Source organism: Macrosteles quadrilineatus, unplaced genomic scaffold, assembly GCF_028750875.1.
Source record: "Macrosteles quadrilineatus isolate MER2022 unplaced genomic scaffold, UCM_ALF_1.0 Scaffold_11__1_contigs__length_5352618, whole genome shotgun sequence".
Classification (NCBI taxonomy): domain Eukaryota; kingdom Metazoa; phylum Arthropoda; class Insecta; order Hemiptera; family Cicadellidae; genus Macrosteles; species Macrosteles quadrilineatus.
In genome coordinates, this window is record NW_026542604.1 from 3,291,043 (window position 1) to 3,300,210 (window position 9,168).

Here is a 9,168-nt window from a genome sequence, read left to right on the forward strand (position 1 = left end):
GAAAACGCAGAGTTTATTCGGATTCTCAAGTGCATAGGGCTCTTAAGTTGATCGGAGAAGTGATTATTGTGATTATTGTTATTATTGTGTTATTGTTGTGGACATCAAACGTACATCGTAAACAAAGTAGAGTTGAATGTTGCCGTCCTCTTTTGGTTGGCCTATTCATTGGAATTAGCTCTAATACAATAACCAACAAAATAGTTTACTGGATTTTAATAATTTGGTAAAATCTGTTTGTATCCGTGTAGGCCTCACACCCTCACCGACCGTGTGTACCTCATCAGGTATACATAATATAATATAAAAGGTGCAATTCTAGCTCTTTATACAATGTTTACTTCTTGTTTGGTATAATTGATCCATACAGGTAGTTTAATCCTCATTCTAAATCAGAGTGTTAAAAAACTACATTATAATTTTAACTTTCATAGTAACTCGTTATATTTTGTATGTTATCGTTATTGTTAGTAAATGTTGGTAACTACTGCCACACGAACTGGTGAAATATTTATCAATTGGCTCTTTTTAAGACACTTGGACTATTTTCATTTTAAATTAGTATTTACCTTTTAGAATAACCATCTGTAGTTTTGGTAGATAAAGCTATATTAATTAAAAAATCTATATTTATATATTTAAGCACAGTAAATTTAAACATATAATATTACAGTAACATTATACGTTCACCAAAGGACTTACGTATATCCTTAAACTGCAGGAAAATACATTTATACACGGAAAACTTGGTTTAACCATCATTTAATGGTAAGCAGTTTTTATGTTTATGCTGGATACCTCAAATTAAATAAATAATTTGGAAGATGAAAATGATTAATGACATTAATTATATTTTCCTTATTTTATATCGTCATATAAAGGACAATAGTCCCTATTGATAATATTATACATGCTAGTTATTCTCAATACAGTAATAGGAAAACTATATTGTAAATTTATTTTTTTATTGGAAATCAAGGCAAACATTTGAGTTTAATATTTTCATTACGGGAAATCTATGCCTCTCATTCCTAAACTAACTAGTTATTTTTAACACCCATTTTTCATGATTAATCGGCTCCCTCAAGTTTCACATAATTTTCACTCTTTATTAGGGATTCAGATGCTCATTAAAAGTGTTAATTGCACATATCCGACTACTCATACAATAATCATGTGAACAGCAGGTTAATAGCTGCAAATTAGCAGTAGTTTCACACGAATAATCTTATGAATTGAAGCTTATCTTGCAGTAAAAACCAGCAGCTGGACTTGGATACGTTTCCGTTTCCGTTTCCAGTATACAGGGTCCACTGTCACTTTTACATATATACAAGAGATCTGTCCCCGAACTCTACCGTCCATTTAAGGTATCATTCCTGGGCCAAAGACAAACTAAAATAGGCTATTAGGGCACGCTAAGTCAAAATTTCCAAAACTCAAAAAATACCCTTACCGCAGCCATAAAAAAATATTATTTCATAAAAGCTTTTGCATTGAATTGAAATTTGGTGCATAGATTAACAACGCAAAGACCTATTTTGAAAGCATATATCATAGCAGCAACATTTTGGATTACAAGAAGCAGGTATTTACACCAATTTCTATTTTGAAAGTTGCGCCCCCACGTCAATAGATAATTATTAATTATAATAACAAACTTAGCCTTAAAGTTTAAAAAGGATATACATTACCGGCTAGTACAGTAGTAGACATCCCATCTCTATGGACCATAACACAACGGAAAAAAGTTGAATGACTTGTATAGAATGCTATATTAATCTTATATTTTATCGTTTAGTTTAACAAACTATGTTAAAAATTGAAATAATTATGCTTACAGTAAAATTATCTTTTCTATCACTGCATGGGAATGATCACATTTCCAAACCTGTAGACAGCACGAAAAATAGTTCATTTCCGCTATGGTTTCCCGCTCTCTAAATCACGAAATCAGCAGCTGATCCGCGGAGCCGGTACGTTAACAATCGGTAAGCAAATAACATAACCTAAAAAATGCAATGACCTAAATTACATTTTATATACAACTAAATAGTTAATTTTTGTGTTAATTAAATTAATCAAATTAATCATTGGTAGTAAAAACCACGTTGTGTGTATTATGAGCACAGGTCCACTCTTCCAAATGTATGGTCACACCATTACCATACTCAGCTTGTTAGCTAAAGCTTCGTGCGGTCATCTACAGTTCTCGAACAGCATTGACGTACTTTGCGATCTTAATACACGAATAGCTATTTCAATTTAGCACGAGCTAAGCCGTAAGATAGAAGCTGTGTATAAGAAATAAAAACGTAAATTCACAGCAGCCCACTTACGGTGACTCAAAACGATCAAGGTTTTTGAAAACTCTTTTCCAACTTTAACATGGGAAACCCCAGCATGATTTCAGTTAAGTCTTGCTGATAAGTGAACAAACCTGCCATGCAGCCTGACTTACACTTTCTCTCCCAGAATGTAGTCTGGTTTGAGCTCGGTGATCAGTCCAAGGTAGTCTACTTACAGAGCGAATCAAGAGTTACATGATTAGCGATACAGAACATACACCAGTTCACGAACCACAAAGTAAATATTTGTTGTCATACTGCAGCAACAGCCGTTTTTATTGTATGCAGTGGGTCTTTAGTAGCCCGTTTACTCCCAAGGGAGTAAAAAGCATTTCTAGGCCCTAGAGAGTACTAGGTGTACAATGCAGTTGTCTGCTTGCAATAATGAGCGGAGCTAAAGTCATTGCTACATTTGTTTCTCGTAAATGGTGCGTCTAGTTCATAATAATGTAAAGTTTAATGGTAGTATCCAAACTCAACGGTAGGCCTGTATTTCGTTCACATAAATGGAATGGCTTTTTAGAGTATTTAAAGTGAATGGTGCATCAGCCTAATTCCGGCGACCCTAATTAATTATTGGTTATTCATTTTCTGTTAAATTATGCTCAATGCTATTAATCCTATTGTTCTTCCTTTTTTCCGTACGGTACTTGTAATGTGCTATTTTAGATGATTCGTTGACTAACATATGATGCAACCCTTGTTCACCCTTTTTGTCGTTATCTCGCCAATAATGCCATGGCGACAAATTAACCCATAAGCCCTGTGTTAAAATTCTAAAAGTTTAAATTCACGTATAGCTCTGTGGTTCGATTTGTACCATTTCAAATAAATACCTTCACCTTCCCTTAGTTGGTTACTATGACTGTATTAAATTTCATGCAGATCGCTTCAGCCGTTCAGGAGGAATATTTGTAAAACCTAAGCAGGAGTGTAGTATAAGAGCTTTGCTCAAAAAAGGTAAAAGCATTTACTTTACTACAGTATTGGATTACTGTGGTGATTTAAGATCAACACAATCTGTTGGTGGCCCACATCAACTATGATAAAAACAAAAAACTGTCGACAACTTAACACGGTAGTTGTACAAAGGTAAAAGAATAGTCAATGCTAAAAGACAGAGGACAGAGTAAACTCAGTTGTAAACTTCGATAAGCAATCACATGTTTATCGATTGATTTCATCGGTTGTAGTTTTCTGTCCTCTTGTCAAAAGTTCGACATATCGACGATACAGTACCGTAGTATAATTGACGAAATGATTAAATCACTTACTTAACAGCTGCTTATTTGCATTAGCATAATTGAAAACAAAGTGTAAATCATTAGAGAGGTTATCTTTACATAAAAGTATTTTCGTTTTCTATCTTTAGTATGTTAAAACATTGAAATATGCCGAAAAATATAGACTAGTTCATCACACGGGTAAAAGGTGTGTTTTAAAAATCCCTTACTCGTGTGAAACTCGAACTCTGTCGAAAATATTCACTTTACGCCCTAGTTACGAAATAATACTATTTTAGCACGAACGAATATTTGCGTCCCTATGTCATTGGTTAATGGGTTTAATGTCGTAGGTTTCCTCAATAACATTGGCCGAGTTAGTGAAAAGCCTTACCAAAGATAGCATACTTACAACGAAAATAACAAAGTTTCTATTGATAACACAGACTAACTATTGTAAACATTGTGCAATCAGTGTAAGACAAGGTGTAACAACTTAGAAACATTGTGTTAATTACAGCTAAACTCAGTGGAGAGCTAACCGTATGATTCTATATTGTAATACTGTACGTAAACACGTCAATGGCATTTATATGACAGAAGACAACACATTTTGTTGATAAGGAAAATAGTTATTTCCACTACGGCTTAGTCAATTGATACTTTTGTAGGTACAATGCTTTACGCCTCGAGTTTTCACACGTTTAACGACATCCTCGGCCCCTAAAACATCAGGTTGTTTAGTACTTCAAATTCTAATCGTAGCTCAAACCTTAAAAAATAAAAAAACGCTAAAATAGTCTAGCTGTAACGCATTGACTTCAAAAACTGAATTTTGATATCTAGGAACACATCAGATAAACGAAACTGAAAGAATAGTGCAATCACAATCAACTTACGCCTTCACATAATGTGAAAGCGCAAGCACACACCAGCAATGTGTAAAGCCTAACCATGTTTGAAGGCGCTAAGCTTTTTTAATATACCACTTTTAGGTTAACTAGTAATTTCAGTTTATAATGATAATACATTTAATTTAAATGGAAAATCAAATACTATACCAAATAGATAAAAAGTTTTATTATTTCACACTATTCATACAAAATTAGTAAATCTTACAAACAACTTATTTAGGGACTAATGGTTGTGAGGTAAACCTCTATAACAAAATTGAGAACAGTATCTTTAGTGAAATAATTGCAATACACAGTCAAACAACAAGTTATTACCACTACACGCATTAATACTCTTAGGTAGTTTTTCTCTAAGTCTCTATCTGCACCTGACTGGACGGTGGCGTTGTCCTGTAATCCAGTCACGTATTGTGGATATTCATAGGCATGCACTGTGGATGCGATGCTCCCTGGTGTGGATTAACGTTTGCACTAGTGAGTACTATCCGCGGTACTATCCTGATAATTAGACCAATTCGTTAATTACAAGGAAAACAAACGTGGTTCGGATTCCACTATAAACTGTAGGTCCCTTAGTTGCCAACGGCAGTATGGGCTATTAATTAACAGCTGTGTCTAAGGAACTAGTAACTAAGACTACAAGATTGCGGCACTCATCCTACACTCATCCTTCACTCATATTTGGATTAAAATACGCACATAATGGCGTCCCCATCTTAAACAATTGACATAATCTATCTATATATATAATACGCTAAGCCGATTTTTGTAAACAGAACTCCTCCCTCATTTTTGGACCGATTTTGATGATTAAAGTGTCAAATGAATGGCCCTGATCTGTAGTTTTGCAAAGTCTTTTTCGTTTTTTGAAATCTTTATTAGTTTGGGCAGGATCCTCCACCAAAGTTGGATTTTCTCCCATAAGATTAACATGGGGGAATCTAAATATTTAATTGGAAACTTTGTCTCCATGAATTTGAGAGAACGACTGGGCGTAGAAACTTGGTAGAGGTGTCCAAAGAAAGGTCTTGGTCCCTAGATGAGTTACCAAAATAAAAACTAAGTGAATCCCGTTAGGGGTCTGCCCCAGAAGCCCTTAAAGATCCCTCCACAGATTTGTTTACATTTTGTCCATGTGGATAATACTTTTTAATGAAACAGCTGTTAATTTAAAATTGTATTTTAAACAACACACATTTATTGGGAGTTACTGAATTGTCCAAAAGAAGTATTTGCAATGTTATTTTCTGATTTTAAAATTGATTTTCTTCTGTATCATGTCATATTTTGCAATATAACGTTCCATTACGAAATCAGTGGAAAATCCTTTTATCACAGTAACTGTTATTTAACAATTATTTCTTATTGAACTATCTTATATCTATTGTACGGGTTGGTGTCTGTCTTTTTCACCACTTTTGGCTATATTTTATCATACTATAAGATTATTGCCATACATGTTTTAAATCATTGGAAAAATCTTCGATTGTGTAATAAAATGCAAAATAATACAAGTGCAGAAGTGTCTTATTAGCTTCAACATCCCCCCAACCAATTTCCCAAAACTATGCTTGAGGGTTATTTATTGGCACAGAAGTACGATATGAACTGACGTGACGTGACGAAGGAAAAATCAAACTTGCACTGCAACGGATGGACCTCCCTTTTAAAGTCAGAACGTGTCTTTTCAATAAACAGATATTTTTCTCAAATAAAATCATAGATTAATCTTTATTAGACAGATGAAATCGCGGAAGTTTTAACTACAAAAGATCCACCAATATGATTTTAATACTATTTAAAGGTTCTTCTAAAAGAAGATGTACCAGTTAACATACTAATAATAACTCCGATGATGTACAGTATGGGAAATATTTTATTCATTGAATGATCAACCATATTTGGCAACTAACGCAATTAATATCATTATTGTTTTTACACTTATTACTCTTTAAACAATGCTAAATGCTCAAAATATGTATAATTTCACTCAATTTGTCGCAGTTATATCAGTTGCAAGCCTTGAAAGTAACCGTCGATTTCGACGGGTTTCACCTAGTTGATATAATTGCTCTTTTATATGATACGCAAGTAAGGAATCTACGAATGAGGTGTCAAAATAAAATCACAAGATAGCTTTGTAGCTCTGTCTCTAAGGAAGACCATGGGTACAAATCATTCCAAAATGTAAATATCAATAAATTCTCATTGAACTGGGCCCTTTAAGACCAACTTTGGCAATTAATTCTGGAACTCAGTTTGGCAGAAATTGTAAACAGTTACTTACAGTAACTTAGTTATAAATGCACCACTGTCAATTATACAACTACTTTTTATAGTTTTTATCACAAACCTGTAGATATTGACCTATTTTTTTAAATTTGGAAAACATTATTCATATTTTTATATACGTTTCATTATGGGATACACAAAAATGGTTATGGAATACCGCTGTTTTTTCATTGAGTACTAAGATTATTTAATTTATTCCGACCATTCATTAATTCGGACGAGTTGTAAGACCAATTAGTTCAGATCAATGAGTGTTTACAGTTTATTGATAATTTATTAGTTCAATATAATTATTGGTTTACTCTGCCAACACACGAGGTACGTTATTAGAGTGTGTTTATGTTTAGGTTTCATCAGTAGGGGATGCCTGTGGCGTCGTTCTCACCCCCTTCATCATGGAGCCTAGTTAGTTAATGTAGCTGGCTTGGGGTGGCCTCATATAGCAGTGACATACAGACTCAGCGACATAATGTAATAATATACCAAATAGAAACTAGTTAAGTCAACCCGCTTGTGACAGTTGGGATGAATTTAGTTTTAAAAAATAACCGCTAATTTATCGTTATAGTAGTTTATGCAAACGTTGCGTAAAGATAGTGTCAACGACACGAGTAGAAAATTTAAGGTACGAGACTTTATTTACGCGAGTTGCGTACATTACTTTACCAACGACGGTGTTTTATTTACTAAAAATCACTACTCATTCTAAGAGAGGTTATGTTTTAGTTTACTAGGTGGCGTTCGCAGAGGCATCCACAAAATTGAGCGGAGCCATCAAGGGTTTATATTATATTGTTTTGGTCATACTGCAGTAATACCAGTCGTTTTTAATGCATGCCTTGCGGGTCTAAAGTAGCATTTTTACTCTTTAGGAAGTAAAAATAGTTTTTATCCTCTATGGAGTAAAAATCAGCTGTTGTCAACTCGAGTTGTAAATTTCTATTTTAAACGATAGCATGTATCGAAATATGTATCGATTCGTGCTTCGTAATTATTTTAACCTACAGTCTACAGTCTTCCCATAGCGTTTTAGCATTGCAGATACATTAATCCATTCTCACACTCAACACGCTCACATTTACTACTTCATCACCCCCTACGTCGTGGACCTATTTCCCTCTCTTCCCATAGCATTTTAGGATTGCAGATACATTAATGTAATTGCCAAAGACAGTTCCCACACTCTGCACTGCAAGCCTTACTACTTCCTTCACAATTCCCTACGTCATAGACTTGTTTCCTTCCCTTCTCATAGCATTTTTGGATTAAAGATACATCAATCTAACTGCCACAGACGGTTTTCACACTATGCTCATACTTTAATACTTTCTAAGCCATTTCCTACATCGTGGATGTGTTTTCATCACTTTCCATAGCAATTTAGTATTTTAAATTACGTGAATCTAATTGCCACAAACATTCCCCACACTCCGCACTGCTAGCCTTTACTACTTCTTTCACCATTTTCTATGTCGGGGGGATGCTTCCATCCCTTCTTATAGCATTTCAGCATTGCATAAACATTAATCTAACTGCTACAAACGGTTTCCAGTTCCCACACTCCACACTGCTCACCTTACTACTTCCTTCACCTCTTCTTACGTCGCGGACATGTTTCCCTATCTTTCCATAGAATTTTAAGATTGTAGATACCTTAATCTAATCGTCATAAACAGATCCCACACTCCGGACAGCTCACCTTTAGTACTTCCTTTAGCACTTCCTACGTCACGGACCTCAAGCTAGTGTCATCATTTGATTATATTTATGCTTACCGTCTCTGTTCTAATATCTGTGGAATAATGCTATCAGCTATTTCTTTATCTACTGTATTCAAAAGTCAACAGCTGATCATATGTCTTTGTTTATGTGTCAAATACTGCTTCCATAAGGATTACATTGAAACTTTGAGACCCAGTGGGGCGGATTCCTGAGAGTTATTTTTAACGCCATATAGATGTTGGCACTCACCAATATGGTCTTTATCACCATCCAAAATTTGAAAACGATTGATTCAGCCGTCTAGGAGGAGTTTGCGTATTTCGAAATGCATAAAAGTCGACGTATAAGAGCTTCGCTCGCTCCGCTCAACAATAACCTCTCATTGCCACTGACAGTAATGCAACGAAACATTGTACCAAACACTATTGCACTACTCAACAATTACAGTATTAAATAATTGACCTGAACAGCTGATTAGTTGAAGTTCGAATCATTACATTTTACTTACTTTTACTTTTACCTCTCTCTCAATCCTTGAACCTCGTTGGTCCGTTACCCGTGTTGTTATGTGCTGTTATGAAAGTAAACAATGCTGTTATGTGAAACTTTTCAATTCTAACAACTGAACTGAAACGGCTACTTAAAGAAAACGGTCGTAGGTAAAACTAA